Here is a 22,735-nt window from a genome sequence, read left to right on the forward strand (position 1 = left end):
GCCATACCAGAACTTATTCCTAATAGCCAAAAACCAGTAGCCACCCAAATGTGTATCAACAGAATGGATAAATAAATTTATGGTTATAATTATACAGCAATGAGAATCAATGATCTATAATTACATGCAGTTAAGTGAAAACCTTACAAACATAATGTTGAGTGAAAGAAGTCAATATTATGTTGTTGGTACATACTCTGTATTTCTATTTCTGTAAAGTTCAAACTCAGGGAAAATTAATCTATAGTGTTCTAAATCAAAATAATGGTTAACTTGAGGGAGGAGGAGAAAAGAGATGGATTGGATGTTGGCACAGAGGGGCTTTCTGGGTTGTTAAATGGTTTCATTTACTTATCTGGCTCCTGACTACATGGGTCTGTTCACTCTGAGAAAATGTATTGTGTGTATTGTACATAAAAGATATAACACTTTTCTATATGTACATTATACTTCAATAAAATGTTCATTTAAAAAATCCTATCATGTTGTGTAACCTCTGAGGAAAATAACATGAAAGTGGACTAAAGGAGATGAGAGGTAAGGACAGGGAAGGGTTGTACCAGGGAAAGCTAGAAGAAAAAAGGAATAAGATGGCAGAAATATCTCAGAAAGTGACTGCCAGGCTTCTTAAGGGGGAAGGTATGGGAACTGAGGATAAAACCTAAACCAAAATGCTTTGAGAACACCAAAGATCAAGCTTCCAAAAACCCCCAAGCCAGTTTCTCCCTTAATAAGAAAACACATGTCAAAAATCAAATGCAACCAAGAAAAATAAATGGCATTGTCTTCCCTGACTAATGATTTAAAAAAAATAGTGAGCTGCCTAGCTCATACCATGCAATCTCCCCAGAAATCAGTTGTCCTTTCAATTTAGATGAGATAGATAAAGTATAAAGAAGGAGAAAGATAAAATATAAAAGGGGAATCAATTTTTTTAAGGGAGAAAATATAACTTTGAAGCATGAGTTACTCTAAGCATAATACCATAATTTTTTCAACTTGAAAAAATCAAAAACATCTATATACCCAAAACCATAACTGGAAGTAAGAAAAATTTTAAGAAATTTGGGGAAATATCTGCAACTTATTTGAAAGGCAAAGAGTCAATATACGTAATTTGCTAAGAATACTCACAAACCAATAAAAATGTTTTAACCGAAAAATAGACAAAGGACACAATCAGGCATGTCACAGAAGAATACAAGTAAATGAAAAATTAATCATTCTCAATACATATCAAAATAATTATAGCATTTTGCAATTATAAAATTGGCAGGGGCTTTTGTAAATGTTAATAACCAGTGTTGGTACAATGCAGAGATATGATGGAGATATAAATATTAAAACCATCTTGGAGGACAGTCAATCAGACTGAATCAAAACACTGTATACTGTACATACCAAGTTCAAGCTTGACCCTCAGCAATCTTCAAAGAGAATCAGGAAGAGGTGGTTATGTATGAACAGTGATGACAGCGACTCTAGGATCCAGAAGCTTGCTGGGCTGTTCTTGGGTATAACACCAATGAGGAAGCAGGTGGCTGGGCTTTTCGGGACTTTTGATACATCAGGAGCTGGTCCATGAGGAGGCTAAAAATGAAGAAAAATATTCATGACAAACGGACCCAAAAGGACCAGCAGCAAAATGACAAAAACCTCTCCTATCTTGAAAATAGTCTCTAATATTATTTTAACCTAAATATCTCTTACCACATCTTAATTATCACAGTCAGACTCTCAAGGAAATCTGTATTCAAATTTGGCAAAACACTAGTTGTGTTCCCTTTGCACCATTTTCCTAAAGAATAAAGCTGCTGTGGGCCTTTTCTCCTATTTACAACAAAGAGAATATGATCAGTGTTTTAAAAATAATTTTTTAAACGAAAAAGATACTTTTCAACTATGAAAAATAAAAAGAATTAACTGTTTAAAAACAAAACCAAAGCAACAACAACAAAAACAAGCAAAAAGTATCCTTCACATATATGTTCCAAGTTAGACACTGAGTTTTGGGGATATTCTGGGTTTTTTCAACTTCTATGTTGTTGTGTTGTTTTGTTTTTTCCTATTGTGTTTTACTTTTAGAGCAACCACTGAGTTAAGCTACATAAGTATGACAGTTACTGTGCACTGTCTCTGACTGCAGGGCACAGGTTCTGTACTTAAACTGCCTGGGTTCAATTCCCAGCTCTTCTGCTAATAAGCTGCATAACTTTGGGCAATTTAAATATTTTCTCTATGCATCCATTTCCTCCTCTGTAAAATTAGGAAAATAATAGTAACATATCTGCAATGTTTTGTGAAAATTAAATATCGCTGCATAAACACTAAGGATAATTATTGAGGCGGTAAAAGTGCTACATAGTGTTTGTCATTACATTTATATCTCTTAGCTGTTTCCACTACTACAGATAAAAAGCATAGAGCATGATTTGTTGGTGATAACATTTCCAAGAACTCAAACCAGAAAAGCATATGTAAGTAACAAGAACTAGTACTAAACAGAGAAACGATAGAGGAGTGATGTCAGCGAGATGGTGGAATAGGATGCCCCAGACCCTTCTCCCTCCCACAGGAACACTGATTCAGTAACACACGGACCAATTCCCTTTATGAGAAATCCAGACACAGTTAAGAGGCTCCTGTACCCCAGGTGAGCACAAAATCGGCCACACTGAAGCCAGTAAGAAAAGTCATGGCACTGTCTTTAATCCCTCTCCCTGGCACAGCACCACACAATTGGGAGGAAACTACCATCTCCTGGCTTTTCCCTGGGAAGGAAAAGAGAAGACTAGACCGCACATCTAACATTCTGACTTTTCAGAGGGGCTTCCATGGGATTGGCTTCTGCCTCACCTGTCGTGGAGTGTTAATGGAACCCCAGCTACTCTAGGGGGGCCACTGGGAACAAAAAAGCTGGGTGGCACATTGATGCTCCAGAGGACCCACAGTACAGCAGACAGAGGCTAATACAGCTCAGCAGCCTCTCCTTCTGGAGAAAGGGAAGAGTGGAGCATGTGATCAATTTTCCAGCTTTTTGAGAGCCGCCCAAGGCACTGGTTTCTGCATAGCCCAACTCAGGGCTCTGACAGGACCCAGCATACTATGGATGACACTATAATAGAAAACTACAATCCAGTATTCCTGATGTATAGATACATAACTCCTCCACAAAATACTAGCCAACCAAATTCAATAGCACATGAAAAGAATCATTCACTATGATTAAGTAGAATTTATCCTAGGAATGCCAGGATGGTTCGGTATATATTTTTATACATTATCAATTGCTATGGTACACCATATTGACAGAACACAGGGTAAAAATCACATGATCATCTAATAGATGCAGAAAAAGCATCTGACAAAATTCAACACCATTTCAAGGTAAAAACACTCCATAAACTAGGAATAGAAGGAAATTACTTCAACATAAAAAAGACCAAATATGAAAAGCCCACAGCTAACATCATACTCAGTGGTGGAATACTGAAAGCTTTTCCTCTATGATCAGGAACAAATCAAGGATGTCTACTCTTGCCAGTTGCATTCAACAAAATACTGGAAGTCCTAGCCAGAGAAATTACGAAAGAAAAAGAAAAGGCATCCAAATTGGAAAGAAAGATTTAAACTGTCTCTGTACACAGATGATAAGTAGAAAACACTAAAGATTCCATTAAAAAACTGTTAGAACTAATAAACAAATTCAACAAAGAAGCAGGATACAAAATCAACATACAAAAATCATCTGCATTTCTCTGCATTAACAACTAATAATCTGAAAAGGAAATTAAGAAAATAAACCCATTTACAATAGCATCCACAAGAATAAAATACTTAGAAATAAACCAAGGAAGCAAAAGCTTGTACAATGAAAACTATAAAACTTTGCTGAAGTAAATCAGTAAGATGCAAATAAATGGAAACACATCTGTGTTCATAGATTGGAAGACTTAATATTGTTTAAATGTCCATATTACTCAAAGTGATCTACAGGTTCAATGTAATCTCTTTCAAAAACACAATGATTTTTTATTGCAAAAATAGAAAAAATAACCCTAAAATTTATGGGGAGCCACGAAGGACCCCAATAGCCAAAACAACGTTGAAAAAGAACAAAACTGGAGTCCTTACACTTCCAACAGGATAGTAATCTTTAAAGTATTCACTAATTTAAGATGAACTCTTGCCTGTACAGTGCAGGGGTGCATACTGTCAGTGTTTTATGTCATTACCCTTCTTCTTTCTGAGCTACTGTAGCCAATCAGTGCCTCTTGTGATTGGCTTATCTGGGTTTTACGCCAGTCCTGTAGTCATCCAGTAGTCATCCAGTGCCTTTAAGATAGCTTTATAGATCTATTTTCTGAAACATTATGTGTTGTTTCCATAATATGACTCTCAGAGGATATCTTAATTTATTTCCCAGTTCTCAGAGGAAGCTACTTGAGGTAACTCTCAAAAGCAGTCAATATATGATATAACACATTAATATTATTAACATGTAATAGAAAATTAATGGATCAATTAATCAGTCAATAAATCTGTGGAGGGAAAATCTAAGCCATAAAACGATACTCAGAAGCACACATCATGAACAGAACCATGTTCATAACATTTTGCCTTTTCTATCCATTGGTATTTGTTCCCTCAAATTGGACTTCAAATCATACAGTTTTATCATTAAAATCAAACAGCTTGCCACTGAGATAAGAAGATCCATTAATCCCCCATTGTATGTTACTAATATTAATGTTTTGTAGAATTTGCATTTTCATTCTTCAGTTTTCTACAGTGTTCAATGGTGCTCTCTTTTCTTCCACATCAAATATAATCATCAACTTTCCTCACCATATATCCTCATTATTCTCTGAAATACAACACAGCTTTTGAAACTGAAGCTTAGAGAGGTGCGTTGTCTTGCCCAAGGTTAAACAGCTAGTAATCAGTAGATCCAGGATTCAAATAAAGCTCTAGCCAACACCAAGACCTCCTTCTTTTCACTGTATATAATATGCCTCACAAACAAACATGTCCTATGGGGTCCTACTTCACTGTGTTCATTCTTGACTGAAAACCCATCTGTTCAAATTTCACCCATCCTTTATGGTCCAACTCAAACTCTGCTGCCTTTCTTTCAAAGATACATATTTTTTGTGAGAAACATCATTACTATAATGCTGAAAAATGTTAAACTGCAATATAATATTAACTTTAAAATATGCTTTCAAACATAAAATACAAAGTGGAAAATTTGATGGCTCAATGGAACAGGTTGAACTTGATGATGAGAGGAAGGGACAATGGATAAGGGAAGGGGGCTGCAGAGAGGAACCTATCAGTTGATCCTGGAGATTCTGGGAAAGTGGGACACAGATGTCTCAGTTCCCAGCAGCTTCCAGAGGAAGTAGGATGGAGCAGCCTGACCAGTCCAAGTCCTCCAATCTTATACTCATGGAGACAGAGCGCCAAATGGAGACACCAGAATAGATCAGCCAAGGAAAAAAAGTGAATAATATGAGAGCTTGCCTTACGTATTTTGATGGGTTGGTTAGAAGGGCAGATAATAGAAACACAGTGAGCCCCTGAATGGATCAGCAAAATGTCACCACTCAGGGAGAGAGAGGTAAAGAAAAAAGCAGCATAGGAATGCTGCAGCCAAGTGAGTGGTAATCAATCCTTTTCTATTTGGTAAGAGGAATAGAGGGCAGAAGAATACTAGAAGTTTAGAGGAAGGAGAAGAAAGTGAGGTGGATATGTCAGAGAATCAACACAGCCTTTTCTGAAGGGCCAGATTTATCTTCATTGGTTTGGAGGGAGAAAAAAAGAAAGGCGGGTAAGGAAGATAAAAAGGAAAGAGAGGGAAGGAAAACAAAACAAAGATGAAGGAAGGAAGGAAGTGGGGAGGGGGTAGGGGGGAGGCATAAGAAGGTATTTATCTTGCAATTTTTCATATGTTCTAACATTGAACTGTAGGATTCATGACAATACTGTTTCTCATAACTTACAAGAATTCCAGGTTTCTTGAGAGCTGTGTTCATGCTTTTTTTCTCTATTCAAATAATTCAACAGGCCACAATAGAGCCACAAAGAAGCAATATTTTATAAAGGGTGTTACTTCCTTGCTATTACCCACTCCATACACAGAAACTTCATTGTGACAGTTAGATAAAATCTATACCTGGAAGAGGTGCTTTAAGTCAAAACTCAGATGGATTATTTAAGATGATGAAGCTCAAACTATGATATGCTTACTATATGTGTTTTATTCTAAGGTTAATTTAGGAATGCTTAAATTTTTTTAAAAACTAAATAATGTATAGTTGGGAATCAATATGAACTTTTTCTTTCTCCTCACCAATTAAGACAGGTTCAACTCCTAGCCAAGGTAGAGTTTTCTCTTAGGACATCTAAGGAGAATGCCTCTTCCTGGGCTTCCCAAGAAGCTCCTCTGTGTGCACCACTCTGTCTATTGCAATATGGGCCTTGTGGAATGTCAACTCTGCCACTGGACTAGAGTTTTTAGTCTCAGACATTCTTTAAGACATTTCTCAATCTTAAATCTTTATGAGTTGTTCTATTTCAATATTAGCTTTCTCTAAAAATCTAACGTCCTGGGCTTCCCTGGTGGTGCAGTGGTTGAGAATCTGCCTGCTAATGCAGGGGACACGGGTTCGAGCCCTGGTCTGGGAAGGTCCCACATGCCGCGGAGCAACTGGGCCCGTGAGCCTCAACTACTGAGCCTGCGCGTCTGGAGCCTGTGCTCCGCAACAAGAGAGGCCACGATAGTGAGAGGCCCGCGCACCGTGATGAAGAGTGGCCCCTGCTTGCCACAACTAGAGAAAGCCCTGACACAGAAATGAAGACCCAACACAGCCATAAAAATAAAAATAAAAAATAAATTTAAAAAAAACAAACTTGCTTCCTTTAAAAAAAAAAAAAGAGTGGCCCCCACTTGCCGCAACTAGAGAAAGCCCTCGCACAGAAATGAAGACCCAACACAGCCAAAAATAAATAAATAAATAAATAAATAAATAAATAAATAAAAATTGTATTAAAAAAAAAATCTAATGTCCCAAAGATTTATGCCTTTTTCCCAATTTCTCTAGAGATGTATTCTTTTTCTCTGATTATTCTTTCCTTCCTTCCATTGGCTATGTTTTAATCTTTCATATCTTAACTGTAATATGGTAAAGGAATATTTTTAGAAACAATTTTGCTAGGAAGAATAGTTCACCATATGATAGAGTCAAAGTTGAAACTGTATTTTCCCTATTGATGACATTACAACTTATGTTTAGTATATTTCCTTTGGCTGGAGAAACGTATGCCATGTACTATTGAACTATTTCATAGCTAATATTGTGGAAACCACAAAAGCACTTAGCTTAACGATGAAAACAAATTAGACTTCAATGAGTAGAATTCTGTTGATACTGCTGATTTTACTTATGGATCATTGCAAATACTTATGATAATATATTTGGTTATTTTAAACAGAATACGTCATTTTATTTCTGAAAGAAATTTTTAATCTTTCTAAACAAAAAGCATATCATATGAAACTTTCCAATCATCCATAAATACCTGAAAAATCCATTTCTAATCCAGAAATATAATCCAAATCATACCAGGTCACATGTTAGCTAATTACACATTAGTTCTAGTTTGGTATCTTTGATTCATGTAATAATTTATTGAAAGAGCTGTCCCAGCTATGTCAGAGCTGAGACTGGAAACTGTAGCAAATGGAAGCAGGTGATATCCCCGATAGCACTTAGCCACATGCTTTGGCTACAAGAAGCTAAGGAACCACATAGAAAGGAAACTGAACCTGTCCACATTTGGGCTTTAGTTATATACAGACACGTGATAGACTGCAGTATGGGATGTGGTAAAATGTAATCAAAGCTAAATAACAGGCCGATGGAGAACAAGGCTAGTCTTAGAGAAAAATCAGCATAAATGGTAAATAATTTTGTACAATGTACCAGATTTAGCAAAACATCTCCTTGGTGAGAGAGACTGACGGCTGAAGATAAAGCCTTAAGTAATGTTTGAATGCAACAGCCTTAAGCAATGTTTGAATGCAACAGATCCAGCCTTCTGGACTGGAGAGGGCTGCCTGTGGTCCTTGAGAAAGAGAAAACTATGGCGCAAACCTAAAACAATTCAATTGCTTCTTCCTTTTTTTTTTTTTTTTGAGCTCTTGAATGTCTGAACACACCTTTATTCTTTTTTTTTTTTTTTTGGCTGTGTTGGATCTTCGTTGCTGCGCACAGGCTTTCTCTAGATGCAGAGAGTGAGGGCTACTCTTCGTTGTGGTATGAGGGCTTCTCACTGCGGTGGCTTCTCTTGTTGCAGAGCACAGGCTCTAGGCACGCAGGCTTCAGTAGTTGTGGCACTCAGGCTCAGTAGTTGTGGCTCGCGGGCTCTGGAGCACAGGCTCAGTAGTTGTGGCTCACGGGCTTAGTTGCTCCGTGGCATGTGGAATCTTCCCGGACCAGGGCTCGAACCTGTGTCCCCTGCATTGGCAGGTGGATTCTTAACCACTGTACCACGAGAGAAGTCTCTCAATTGCTTCTTAACTGAAGAAGAAAGCAATTCATCAAATCAATTCTTCTGAGGAGTAATAACTTCTCCTCCACTTCCAAACAAAACAAAAAAGCAAGACTGAGATGGAGGAAATGTTTCTCTGCCAGTTGGATAAAAGACCAACCTCAATCCAAGACAGGTAGAATAGTGAGGAGATCCAAGCACAGTAGTAGAGAAGCAGTCTTTGCACCCTAACAAGAGACCTATGCAGGTTGTGGCTCCTGTGCAAATGGGCCAAAGAATGCTGACAGCATCACAGATGGTGAAAGAAGCATCAAAGTGAAGAGCAGAGTGATGGACAACAGTCCAGAGAGATGGCAGGTACAAAAGTAGAGGTGCAGGACTGTGGAATGAATTAAAGAAGAGATAAGAAATGAACCTTCTCTGAGAAATCCCAGACAGCCAAAAAAAAAAAAAAAGAGAAAAAATATTTGGCAGCTGGTGGCTCTTTACCTAACAGTCTTATTTAGTGTCCACAATCCAGTGGGTATTTTTGCATATTAATATATGAATGTGTTAATAGGAGCTATGTACCCCATCCTCTCTCCCCAAAAGAAGCTCTGTGGTTAAATAGGATTGTGAAACAAGCACCTATAACCCCTCTTCAAGATTCACAATACATATTAGAGTTAGAAAATTCCACAGTACAATTTATCTGCCCAAAAGATGCTTTTTTTTGCAACATACTTATGGTCACACTGAGGATTACATGACATATCAGTTAAGGAATCCTAGTTTGAAATTTTTAAGTTTTAAAATGCAAGTAACCCGGGCTTCCCTGGTGACGCAGTGGTTGAGAATCTGCCTGCCAATGCAGGGGACACGGGTTCGAGCCCTGGTCTGGGAAGATCCCACATGCCGCGGAGCAACTGGGCCCATGAGCCACAACTGCTGAGCCTGTGCGTCTGGAGCCTGTGCTCCGCAATAAGAGAGGCCGTGATAGTGAGAGGCCCGCGCACCGCAATGAAGAGTGGCCCCCGCTTGCCGCAACTAGAGAAAGCCCTCGCACAGAAACGAAGACCCAACACAGCCAAAAAATACATAAATAAATAAATATTTAAAAAAAAAAATGCAAGTAACCCAATGCATGGAACAATGATAGGTTCTGAAAATATATTTGATGAATATTCAAAACCTTTAAAATCAATACATATTCTAATTTTTCTAGGAGTAAAAATAATTGTTATAATTCACTTGGAAATATTTTACTCCCAAAATTGTTTAAGCTGCACTTTTAAAAACATCGTTTTTTAGTTAGTCTTACTATTAGAGCTCCAAAATATCAGAAAAAGGGAATGTATGTATTCAGTCTACGAAATGTCACAATTTCTAACCTAATAGCATTTTTAAGTTTTGGTTTTATCAATGTCACAAATTAGTAGTTTTCATTCTCAAGATATAGCTGTGTATGCCATAATTTATGTTTGTACAACAAAGTCTGACATTTCAGAGAAGTTTCCCTTATCTACAGCTATTTCCACGTTTTAAAAAATTGGAGAAGAAACAGATGTTGAATGGTGAAATATATTCTAAACTATTTCAAAAATATTTGGCAGCAAGTGCTGGAGCATTAGTAGAAGAATAGCTCTGTATAAATGGCCAGTTTATTTTGCATGTACTTTTCTTGAAAGAAAAATAATTTTAAAAGAGACAAAGGAGAATTATTGATGTGTATTATATAAACATTTATTAATATGGAAAACAGCTTTTAGTATTATATTTCATGATTTTGAGTCTCTATAAAACTCCACATATATACTCATAACTATAATATATTTAAAATTTTTCAAGTTCCTTCTGCGTATTACAACCTGTGAGTTTTTTTTTAATTAGCCCTGATGATTTTACCCTTCCTTCCTACCTTTTAATTTCTACTATAGCTTTTAAACTAATCCTTGCTCAAAAAATAGACTAATCCAATATTGCTCTACATTAATTTCTGAAAGATTCTTGTGGTCGAGTAATAACTCAAGCTTCTGGGCATATCTGGTCATTTTGTGTAATATGTTCATTTTACTCTTGGTCATCAAGCTATGTTTCTACATCACTAAATAGCTTTAAACTATCTTTAATGCTATTTTAGTGGATAGACTAAAAGATGATTCCACTACAAAGAAGGTTGTTATAATATTTCAAAGAATTTGGGGCAAAAAAGCATTAGTTGGCTTAACTCAAAGTTTTTTAATGAATTTTTTCTTAACCATTTGTCCCAGGGATAGCCAACTCTGTAGTTTTCTTTGGCATGTGAAGAACAATTTTATTAAAACAAACTTTCTGGGAATGAAGCTAGCAATATATAGGATAAGCATATACTATCCCAGATTATTTTTCCTTTTGCTAAAATTCTGTAAGATGGCTGCTGAAATTGATATCGTTTTATCACTAGTTGCAATCATTTACCAAAATAGCCAAAATTCAGAGATTGTCTACATTTCATATCAAAAGAAGGTAGCAATTTTAAAGTTCAATTAATGAACCTGTCATTAATGCAAAGCTTAAATTCTTTTCCAGTTGGCCTTGAAGTTTAACGTTGTGTATGATGTGGCCAAACTCCAGCAACTGACTAATTTATGAATAAGCAGTAGACTGGTTACAGTTTCCCATGGTAATTCAAAATCCAAAGTTTCTTTATTCAAAAATAATCCAGAACTCATTAGACAATTTTAGCATACTTGAAGTACAAATAAATTATCTTTGTCTTTACCCCAGCATTCCAAATTTAGGTTTAGAAGTAGTCCTTTTATCTGTGATCCCGCTGATTGAATACTCCTGCTTAATTATTTAATTAAAAATAAAACAATTCAAATAACAAAGACATCACTCAATCACTAGCTGTCAGCTGGATTAAGGCCATTGTAGCTACCTCTGTATCATCATGTACATGAGTATGGTTGTAAAAGTAGAGGAAAGAACAGCATGTTTCACTTCTGGCCTGCAGCCAAGCCACATCTTCCAATGAAAATATATACTATATGAAAAGAATGAACAATATTCAAGATACTTAGGGTGCTAGGGAACAGGAACACATAGCAGCAGCAGCCCCCACTTACATATAGGGAGATTTCACTGTGTGCAGAGTACATTTCCTAGAGTTTTGGCCAGGTTAACTCATATAATTCACACAGCAAACCTATGAAGTTGGTACTATATTACCCCATTTTACAGATGAGGACTAAAATGCAGAGAGATTAAGTAACATGCTAAGATCATGCAGTTGGTAAAAGGAGGAGCTGTGATTAAAATCCAGACAATTTGACTTCATAACCCACACTCCAAACCAAGTTGACAAAGCTTAATCAGGCTGTTCTGCAGTTTTAGAGATTGATATTTTAGCCAACTGTCCCAAAGTTTTTGTCCAAACAATTTAGAGTCACTTTAGCTAGAAGCTTCAATAGAGTGGCTAAACTTGCGGATATGATTTCCTGCAAACTTCTTCCCTCCCCTACTTGTAGAGCACTCCTATTTTCTCTACTTTTCTCCTTCACTGAAAGAATAAATATCCCTCTTACCTTCCAAGACTAACTAAAGGTTCCACTTTAGCACTTAATTCCATCCCCTACATTTTTAGGGGTAAAACCCTACCCTTTTAAAGACCATGATGCATAACTGCCCTCACACTGCTGCACAGCATTTTTTCCTCCACTCAAGACTATAACATATTCACATCTCTACTTCCTTTGACAAAATAAATCTTCCCTCAACCCCTCTAGAGCATTATCCCATCTTCACTCCTTTACCTCATGCAATTTTTATTTTAACTAAGGAAAGGTGGCTAAAGCAGGGCCAAATTAGTCACCATGATTTAGTCAGAGGCCAAAAAGATATCACAATACAAATTGTTCAACTGCTTTGATATAAAGAGATCAAGACTTGGAGCCAGAAATCTACTCTGCTTAATGGTGTGAATTCTGGACATCAGTCATCTGCAAAATATGGACAATGATACCTACCCCCATTATGCACTTAGGAGAATTACGTGTGACCAAGTGTGAGAAAACCCCTCAAACTCATCTTGGAACACAATAAATAATTAGGAAATATTTGTTGAATAAGAATTATAAGTAATAATTAAGTGAAAATTATTTTATATTAAAAAACAAGGAATGAGATCAGAATGGATAAAAAGGAGAGAGCACTTGTATGTGAGGGAGAGAGACAGAGGTCAAAATGGAGAAAGAATGAACAAGATTGCGTAAGCACTAATCCCCAGAAGGTGCTTTGGAATTCATTCATTCAGCAAATATTTACAGAGCACCTACTATGTTCCAGGCAGGGTTCTTGACACCTGGGATTCATCAATAAACTAAGCAAAGAGAGTCTCTCTACGTCTGCTTTTGTCTACTCCAACAAATTAATCCTTCTAAAGAACCACTGCGTTATTTCATTGTTTAAAAGTCTTCAGCAGAACTTCATTGTCTATTTAATAAATTCCAAGCCGCTTAGCCTGTCTTTCAATGTCTTTTTTTTATTTTTTTAAACTCCAATCTATTTCTTACTATTTCAGCTTTTCCCCTACATGTACTCTCAGGAGGCATAAAAATAAGATTTTAAAGGGACTCTAGAATTTTGAAATTGAAGCATATTTGAGTGTAGCTGGGACATCTAAGAGACTTGAGGAGAGGGTGGAGTTGCAGATGATGGGGCTGTGAAAGAAAACTGGACTAGAGCCAGATTATAAAGGACATTGTATGCCACACTAAGAAGTTTGGGTTTGTTCTTAAAGGCAACTGGACACTGTTTTAACAAAGGAGTGACATGATCAGATCTGTGTTTTCCAAAGGTAATTCTGGAGGCTGTGGTAGAGTAAATTTGAAGAGGAGATGTCTAGTGGCATGGAAGGCAGCTAAGAGTATTGCAATAATAATGAGAGATGGTGTTAGTTAAATTATACAGTGGAGCTGATGGAGTGAAGGATAAAAGAAACATTTCAGAGTTATTATCAATGAGGTCAGGGGTAAGTTGGCAGAATGATTTAATGGTTATGTGGCTCTGGAGTCAGACTGCCCTTGTCTGAACCCTGTCTTCCACACTTCCTAGATACATGACTTAGGTCAAGTTAACCCTGAGATTCATTTTTCTCATCTGTAAGGTAGAGATAACCAAAGTAGCTATCTCCACAGATGCTGTGAAAATTAAAGTCAATAATTCACACCAAGTTCTTGGCACCATACCTGGCTTATTAAGCGCTCTATAAATTGTATCCCTAGAATGTAGCAATGCATCATTCAGCCTTTAGGTCCCCCTCTCAGCTTTCTGTCTTCAAATTTGTTAAATTTTCCTCATATTCGCTACATAATGCATTTTTACCTCTATTGGATCATTCTTCATGCCATCTCTTTCACTCTGGTTTCCATCTACCAAAATCCAACTTAATGCCAGAGTCTATGGTTTAATCATTTTTGAATTCCCAGCACTTAGGTTAATTAGGCTGGAATTAAATTTGTTCAAAGTTCTCTGAAAACCTCTCCCAACATGATTTTTCCAGCCCCTGAACTTTCATAGTACTTTATATCATCCTTGACTCTTACCACACACAGTCTTGCATTTGAGGACTTGATGTAAGTAACTAATCTCCCCTCATTGCTCCATGAGTCATTTCCCCACTCCAACTTTTCTAGGGCTCTACACATGATCAGATTGGTGTCTTAGTCCAATGCATAACTATTTAATGATTTTCTCATTCACTCAATGACAAATAATTCCAAGGAAGCCACCAACTAGATTATAAACTCATTATTGCCAAAAAATGACTATCTTTGTAGTCAATACTTACATTTAATGTTTCATTATCTTGGAACCTGTTGCTGGAGAAGTACTAGAAGTTGCTCATTAAGTAATCTTGAGTTCACAAGATTTGATCTTCTGTTGACTGCCCTTGGGTATTTCATGATTCTCACAAAATCTTTCCAAAAAGTAAAACTCAAGTCTTCTCAATTAAGATAATTTTAACTTTTAGGCACATGCTCTGCTATAATTTAACAGAAATGATTGTTGTTTGTCCAGCTTGGGTCACATTACAATTCATTGTGTGGGCAGGCATCTGAATGTTTCACAAACAGCAGTTATAAGGGGTATAAATATTGGTTGGTTTATACTTAGTTTAGAAACTCAAGGCTGCTATGACCAGTGATCTAAACCAGCATCACTGCTCCACTAAAAGATCTTGGGCAGGGCTTTCAAATGTCTTGGGAAGGCAGCCAGCCAAACACATGTGCCATCCACATTTCCTAGTCTGGGGATATGAGAAAAAGGAAATCTGCCTGAGCATGCTATACCCAGGCCACTTCTCCTGTCCTCTGGTGTTGTGCTCTCACCTGGGGCCTTGGGAGCACTCCCACACTGCCTGCTGCCACTCCAGGCCCTGCGGCACAGAACTACCCCTGACATTACACCAGAATCAGGCTGCCTCTGCTTGTCACCAGAAGCCAAGAGACAGTATTCTACTGCATTCGAACCAAATGCTGCTGAGGGATGCCATGAAAAATGTGAAACTGGAGCCAATTTGGGAAGTAAACCACCTCACAGATTCTTGCTCAACCTAGCAACAAAACCCCTATCATTTGAAAGCATCAGTACACACTCCTTTCGTTCCAAAGACACCATAATAACTCTGTATCTTCAGACTTTATGCTGCTACCTGCAAATAGTTATTATGCTTATTCATCAAATGCAAAAAGAAAGTATCTGCATACTGCATCCTACGTCTTTTCCCAAGGGATAGCCCTAAGATTGTAAAGGACAAAAGTGAGGCATCACTCCCACTTCCACCAATCAGAAAACAAGCTAGCCAGGTTCTTTCCCATGTATTAGAAGCATATGCTTCTGATCCAAACACTTTGGTTGGTAGGAGTCAAAGAATCAAAACATAAATTCCAAATGTTGATTAAGAGATTATGCAATGAAGTTAAACAGTTAAAATCCAAACATTAAGTCTAGTTCAAATACATATTTCATGCAAGCCAAAAATTTGCATTCCCCAATTAATTATTAAAACAGTCAAATTTGTGTAGTCATTTAACATTCTTTCCAGTGTGCAATAAAATTTATAGGATAATTTTAATGCCATCTGTAATTTTACTTTTCTCCATCTAAATGGACACCTTCTTTTCCCCAACTTCAATCCCAAAATCTCTTTGACGCTGGAATTCTGTTCTGAAACCCACTATTATTTGGATAAATGTTTGAAAAAATGCCAATATTTTCACAAAACAAACTAAATTTATATTGCCTGTGATATAATTATTTGTACATCAAAAGTGTCACTGCCGGGCTTCCCCAGTGGCACAGTGGTTAAGAATCTGCCTGCCAATGCAGGGCTCACGGGTTCGAGCCCTGGTCTGGGAAGATCTCACATGCGGCGGAGCAACTAAGCCCGTGCGCCACAACTACTGAGCCTGAGCTCTAGAGCCTGTGAGCCACAACTACTGAGCCTGCGTGCCACAACTTCTGAAGCCTGAGTGCCTAGAGCCCGTGCTCCACAACAAGAGAAGCCACCTGAAAGAGAAGCCTGCGCACCACAATGAAGAGTAGCCCCCACTCACCGCAACTAGAGAAAAGCCCATGTGCATCAATGAAGACCCAACGCAGCCAAAAAAATTAATAAAATAAATTAAATTAATTTTTTAAAAAGTCACTGCCATACAAATATTTTATGTTTTTAAAAAAATTTGACATGATTCAATTTGATAAACATTTATTAATTCTTATTATAGGTTGGTGCCAGTGCTAGCCACCATATACAATAAAATAAGCTCCCTTGAGGAGTTAATACTCTAACAGGCAAAATAGACATGAAAATATCTAACTATAACGTAAAGTAGAACAATGTAAGCACTAATGTCGACTGCAAACATGTTGTAAGAGTAGAGTGGGGAGAATTATTCATCTTGTTGAGGGGAATCAGGTAACGTGTCATAAAGGAAGTAGCACTCAAGTATCTTGAAACATGAATAAATTGTGACAGAAAAGAGATGGAAGAATATTCTTCTCTCTGAAACGTCATGCCTTAAAAGTACAAGGAGGAGGGACAAATAGTGTGGAATGGCCAGAGTATATGGAGGGTTGGAGTAGGAGCAGGGCCTTTAAAGATGATTATAATCTTCAGCATTTATTTGTTATTTATTTACTATATACTCAGATGTAGCTATTGCATGTCTGTTATATCTCAAGCAGACCACTCATACTGAAGATTCAATGGGGATTAAATTCAGTCCATGTCTTCCTGTCTAGAAAGTCTGGAAGGCAAATTTAAGAATTTTTAATTTCATTTTTGTAGGCAACAAGAAGCTTCTGAAGGTCTTTGTGGAAACAGATGGAATAAAAGAGCCTGTGTTTTGAAAGCACTGCTATTTGGTAACATGTTAAATAGACTGAAGCTACAAAAATGAAAATGAAATGGGAACATGGGTATGTCTGGAAGGACACTTTTTCCCTCCTCTGCTGTTTCCTTCCTGGTAAAATGAGGGCCACTAGCAGTATTACTCATGGCTTCTCTTCTCACCCTGAGGAAGAAAATGACTTAACAGATTCATGAATTTCAAAGGAGAAACCAGGCATGTGGAGCCCTGCGCATCCTTCTTCCTGTGCTCTTTGGAGAACACCTGACCTCAAAGAGCTTATGTTGCCCTGAGCTTCTCTAGGCTCCAAGTTGTCCATAGTTGACTCCAACTGGGCAGGTAAGGCTGGCTAATTCAGGAGTTTATCATTAGGAAAATTTGGAGAGCCTTCCAAATCAACAAAGACTGTTTTCAATATTTTTTACACCTGCATAGTATTTCCTTTTTGAATGTACCATAATTATTTAACCTATCTACTACTGTTGGAATTTAAGTTACTTGCAAACTTTCCTGTTATAATACAAAAATTCTATTACAATACTAAAATTACCATTCTAAAACAATATTGCATTTAGTGATGTGTATATTTCTCACTTCACACACATATGAATGAATTTATCTTTACGATAAGTACTCAGAATCAAAGGCTTTATACATTCATAATTTTAGTAGATATTGTTAAATTGTCCTTCGTAAGAGTTGTACTAATTTATGTACAGCCACATATGACAGGGCCAATTTGCTCCCACCTTGCTGCCAACACAGTGTTTAGATTTTTATGCAGAGTTTCTCAATTTTTAGATGTCATTTATAGATCATTTTCTAGTCGTGGCATTGTAAAAATTTTTATGCTTATTATTATATGATGTTTCTCAGCTTAAATAATCCATGAGGTTCTGAATATAAAAGTTATGCAAACATCAAGGTATGTGAATTCCCTCAATTATTTGATTTTAATGTTTTATTATAAGATGTCATTTATGTCATCATATATAGAAAACATGATCTGAGCCTCAATATAATTGAATTTAATTCTAACATGGTTGTAAAATATATTTTACCTTTCTGGATTGAAATCTGAAACATAAAAATATCTATATCATACTTAGATGTAATGTTTATTACCGCAGATACAGTAATAAATATCATCATTGTCAATTAAACATGACATGCATAGAAATGAACCAGATCTTGGGAATAAAATGAAAATTAAAATAATGGTTGTCCCTGCCTCAAAGCAAATTACCATTCATTAATAGCTATCACACAATATATTTTAAAAGTAAATCTTCCGAGTATAATATAACCCCAAATAGAGATGTGTATATTTTATCTTATTCTATGAAAAGTCATTTTAGCTATACCATACTATCTCTTATTAAAATACACCAAAATGAAAAGACAACCTACTGAATGGGAGAAGATATTTGCAAATGATATGTTTGACAAGGGGTTAATATCCAAAATATATAAAGAGCTCATAAAACCCAATATCAAAAAAACAAACAGCTGATTAAATGATGGCCAGAAGACCTGAGTAGACATTTTTCCAGAGAAGACATACAGATGACCAACAGAAACATGAAAAGATTCTTAACATTGCTAAGCATCAGGGAAATGTAAATCAAAACCACAATGAGATATCACCTCATACCTGTTAGACTGGCTATTGTCAAAAAGACAACAAATAATAAATGTTGGTGAGGATGTGGAAAAAAGGGAACCCTAGTTCACTGTCGGTGGGAATAAAAACTGGTACAGCCAGCCACTGTGAAAAACAGTATGGCGATTCCTCAAAAAATTAAAAATAGAACTAACAACTGATCCAGCAATTCCATGCCTGCGTAAATATCTGAAGAAAATGAGAACACTAATTCAAAAAGATATATGCACCCCAATGTTCATAGCAGCATTATTTACAATAGCCAAGATATGGAAGCAAACTGAGTGTCCATCAACAGATGAATGGATAAAGAAGATGTGAGATTATATACATATATACACACACACACACATACACACACGCACAGTGGACTATTAGTCATAAAAAAGAACAAAATTTTGCATATGTGGGACTTCCCTGGTGGCGCAGTGGTTAAGAATCTGCCTGCCAATGCAGGCGACACGGGTCTGAGCCCTGGTCCGGGAAGATCTCACATGCTGCGGAGCAACTAAGCCTATGCGCCACAACTACTTAGCCTGCGCTCTAGAGCCCGCGAGCCACAACTACTGAACCTGCATGCCACAACTACTGAAGCCTGTGTACCTAGAGCCTGTGCTCCACAACAAGAAAAGCCACCACAATGAGAAGCCCACGCACCGCAACGACGAGTAGGCCCCGATAGCCAGAACTAGAGAAACCCACGTGCAAAAATGAAGACCCAATGCAGCCAAAAATAAATAAATAAAATTTTTACAATAACAAAATAAAATTGTTTAAAAAAATTTTGCTATTTGCAATAATGTAGATGGACCTGGAGGGTTTTATGCTTAGTGAAATAAGACAGAGAAAGATAAATTTTTATTTATATGTGGAATCTAAAAAATAAAACAAATGAATGAATATAAAAAACCAGAAACAGACTCAGATACAGAGAACAAACTAGTGGTTACCAGTGGGGAGACAGGTTGGAGGAGAGGCAAGACAGGGGAAGGGGACTTAGAGATACAAACTACTAAGTATAAAATAAATAAAATACAAGGATGTTATGTATAGCACAGAGAATATAACCAATATTTTATAATAACTTTAAATGGAGTATAATCTATAAAAATATTGAATCACTATGTTGTATAACCAAAGCAAATCTAGCATTGTAAATCAACTATACTTCAATTTAAAAAAAAAAAGAAATATGCCTAATCCCTTTTGTTATAAAATAAATATATTTAAGTTTATTGTAAAAGTAAGTTTTGTTGGGTTAATTACTGTTATTTCTGTTGTGAAGTTAATTTCTGTCAATGCAAGAGTATAACTCCAGACAATTAAATAGATAATACTAAAAACTTTGGCAGAGTGATCACCTACCTCATATTTTCTTCTACTGGTCTATAAAAGCTAAAATACTTGGGCTGATAATTAACCTATGATGTATAATTGTGTATCCAAAATAATTCATTTACATTGCTGCTTTTTCTCTATAATTTTATATTACCATTCTTTTCTGAACAGACATCTTAGCTAATTACACCTGATCATCTTATTGGGAACAGGAGATAACTAATTAAATAAAATATAAAAGTGTCCTATCTTTGCTTAACATAGTAATTCTGGTCCCAGGACTGCTAAAAGAGCAATATGCAGTTTCTTAATCAAATCCTACCCTCAAAATGAATGATTGTAAGGAAGGTGATATTTGGTTGAGTTTTTGTGGTAAAAAGGGAGACATAATGTTAGGATTCTTTTTCATTCATATTGGGATTTTATTCCTTTCACCTGAAAGAGGAAGGACAGGGAGCTGTCGAAGCCCAGGAGATAGCCAAGTGGCCAGGGAGCAATATGGTGGTACAGGAAGAACAGGCATCCAGGAGCCAGGAGAATGGGTGTCAGCCTCAACTTGGCCAAATGAGCCAAGGCAAATCACCTGCCAATCCTTGACCTGTTTCCCCAGTTGAAAAATTTAACCAGATGGTCTCCAAGATCCCTTCCTGGTCCAATATTCTAGTCTATGCTATGATAATTCCAACCTTATCCATCCTTATCCACTCTGATTTCCACTGTCCCAAACAGAGCACAACAGAGAAGTGAAGCTCCTCTGTTCACTCCTTTACCCACTTCAGGCAAGTAATCTGTAATGAACCCTTGGTCCATTTTAGCCCAAGGGCAGAATAGTTATTAGTCAAAGAAAACAGTGTGCTAGGAGATAATTATGCAAGCAAGAAATGTGTATTAATTTCCTTCTCAAATGTGAAAAAAGTAACAATGTTGTAAGCCATTCTAAGGTTTTCCATTTATAGATTCTTACAGTAATATTTATTCAAGTCTAATTTTCCAATGTTATTTTTAACCTCACACAGTATGATTATTCTACTTCACTATGGTAACCATGTCACCAGTCTTCCAAGGCAGCCTCAGTTCCAATTGTTTTGTCCCAAATTTAGACCAAGTTTTAAACTTTATCTCTTTTTTTAAGTTTAGGAGATATGATTGCCCATATACTTAATTATTCTCTGTCTGTGTCTCTCTTCTCTGATTACAATAACAAACCTGATATGAGATGAGTAGACTAAGGAGATACCCAGATTTTTATATTTCACATCTTTGTACTTGGCTAATAGTTTCACAAGCTGATGTGGTGATGGAAAACTTTGGACCCGGACATAAGATTTACCCATTGAGTAGACACATACAGTGGGAGATATTTAGCTACAGTAACTGACCACACAGAATTTGGAATTCCTGTGAAGCAAAGTCAGGATTGCTCTACTGTTAATAGCATTTCCAAGTGGATATATTAGGGTCCTTATGAGGGGAAAGAAGACAATAAGTTTAGGAAGCTGGACAGACCGGCAGTTGTCTTCTGCGCAGAAAAGACAAGGGTCCCGAGATCGTGGTAACTGGGCTGAGGTCCCAGTTAGTACTAGGAATCCACACAGAAAAGAGACAGAAAAGGGCAAGGAGGGTCATCAGATACCCAATGCTGGGCACAAGGATATATGGAAGCAGGGGAAATGTTTATTTTTTTAATTTTATTTTGTATTGGCTGTAGGTAACATAATATTGCACTCTTAAATCCTTCAGTATACATCTCTAAAATATAAGTTGTTTTTAAACTTGTATTACATTCTTCTTTGAGAAAGTGCTAAAAACTACAGAGTCAGGGAAAAAAAAATACATACATGCACAATGTCTTATGGGCAATTTCAGGGGATTCACAGCTTCCTAGAAAGTTAGCCACAGACTTCAATTCAAAATCTTTAGCAAAGAGAGATTTGACTTTGCAGGGTGATCTAGAAGGGTAGTGGCCAGCACATGTCAAATCCAGTTAGCAGCTAAGATTATCTGGATATCCCACTGACCAGTGGGGAGGCCCCAGTTTCTAGAATTGGAAGGAAAATTAATAGTCAGCCTCTGTGGGAAGCTGAGGCTGTTTATTACCATCATCTGTGTGTCCTGTTTGGTCTAGAAAGTGGAGCAGGGATGACTTGTGGTAGGAAAATCAGTGGGCCCAGCTCTCAGGAGCTGAGTCTAGCAAAGGTCAAAAAATAAGGCATCCAATAAGGCTGAGGCAATCAAAGAATCTGCTGCCTGTGCACCATGCCCAAACACCACAGACAAATATAAAGTGGGATTTTAAGGGTCAGACTTGAATAGTAAAGGTCAGAGGAGAGGGTTCTGCTGATGGCTTTGGCAAAAGGTAAAAGAAAGATGGTGACCAGATGTTCTCCATTTGGAATCTGTAAAAGGGAAATTACATTACAATAGCAGGAATTTAGGTTATATAAAAGGAAAATTTTGCATCCAATGAACTTTGTAAAGCATGAGAACTACTTACTGAGGGACATTGTTATTCTCCTTCCATGTAATAGTTGAAAACAGAACAGACGTTTGTGTGTTTTCAGGGATTTGAATATAAGGTTGTCAGAAACAAGAGATCAGGTCAGGTATATATGGACATATTCAAATTCCTTGAAAGACTGGCATATCTGTATTTGACGTTTATTTAATTATAATAGTTTTTATAATTAGTCTTCAAATCCATTGAATTCCTCTAATCTGACAGTTCACCCAAACTTTTCTATACAAAATTATTGAGAATAAAAATATGCTTAATATAATTCATAATCAACATATTCAGAGAACCCAT

The 22,735-nt window shown here is 36.8% G+C and overlaps 1 long non-coding RNA gene across 1 annotated transcript in view; it reads right to left on the bottom strand.

The window, feature by feature from the left end:
* Nucleotides 1-1,407: 1,407 nt before the first annotated feature.
* Nucleotides 1,408-22,735, bottom strand: part of LOC130708689 (uncharacterized) — a 192,111-nt gene continuing 170,783 nt past the window's right edge. Inside the window, exon 3 of the long non-coding RNA XR_009009012.1 lies at nucleotides 1,408-1,590. This is a non-coding gene — a long non-coding RNA (uncharacterized LOC130708689). The remainder of the gene's footprint in view (nucleotides 1,591-22,735) is intronic.

The sequence above is a fragment of the Balaenoptera acutorostrata genome, chromosome 8 (genome assembly GCF_949987535.1).
Source record: "Balaenoptera acutorostrata chromosome 8, mBalAcu1.1, whole genome shotgun sequence".
NCBI classification, from domain to species: Eukaryota; Metazoa; Chordata; class Mammalia; order Artiodactyla; family Balaenopteridae; genus Balaenoptera; species Balaenoptera acutorostrata.